This window comes from Dama dama, chromosome 30 (genome assembly GCF_033118175.1).
Source record: "Dama dama isolate Ldn47 chromosome 30, ASM3311817v1, whole genome shotgun sequence".
In the NCBI taxonomy this organism is placed as follows: Eukaryota; Metazoa; Chordata; class Mammalia; order Artiodactyla; family Cervidae; genus Dama; species Dama dama.
Genome location: NC_083710.1, coordinates 58,056,196 through 58,056,878, shown reverse-complemented (window position 1 = coordinate 58,056,878; position 683 = coordinate 58,056,196). Strand labels below are relative to the sequence as shown.

Genomic DNA, 683 nt, shown 5'->3' with positions numbered 1-683 from the left:
TGTCACCCTGCTTATTTAACTTATATGCAGATTACATCATGCGAAATGCTGGGTTGCATGAAGCATTCCAGCTGGATGAAGCTGGAATCAAGATTGCCAGGAGAAATATCAACAACCTCAGAAAGAAGAACTAAAGAGCCTCTTGATGAAAGTTAAAGAGGAGAGTGAAAAAGTTGGCTTAAAACTCAACATTCAGAAAACTAAGATCATGGCATCCGGTCACATCACTTTATGGCAAATAGATGGAGAGACAATGGAAACATTGATGGACTTTACTTTTTGGGGCTTCCCAGGTGGCTCAGATGGTAAAGTGTCTGCCTACAATGCGGGAGACCCAGGTTCAATCCCTGGGTTGGGAAGATCCCCTGGAGAAGGCAATGGCAACCCACTCAAGTACTATTGCTTGGAAAATTCCATGGTCGGAGGAGCCTGATAGGCTTCAGTCCGTGGGGTCACAAAGAGTCGGACACAACTAAGTGACTTCACTTTAACTTTCTTTTTATTTTTGGGGGGGCTCCAAAATCACTGCAGATGGTGACTGCAGCCATGAAATTAAAAGACTCTTGCTCCTTGAAATAAAGCTATGACCACCCTAGACAGCATATTAAAAAGCAGAGACATTATTTTACCAACAAAAGTCTGTCTACTCAAAGCTATGGTTTTTCCAGTGGTCATGCATGGAT

At 42.9% G+C, this 683-nt stretch overlaps 1 non-coding gene across 1 annotated transcript; it reads left to right on the top strand.

The window, feature by feature from the left end:
• The first annotated feature begins 287 nt into the window (after positions 1-287).
• On the top strand, positions 288-359 carry TRNAC-ACA (transfer RNA cysteine (anticodon ACA)). The gene has a single exon. It is a non-coding gene; the product is annotated as a tRNA-Cys (tRNA).
• The last annotated feature ends 324 nt before the right edge of the window (positions 360-683 follow it).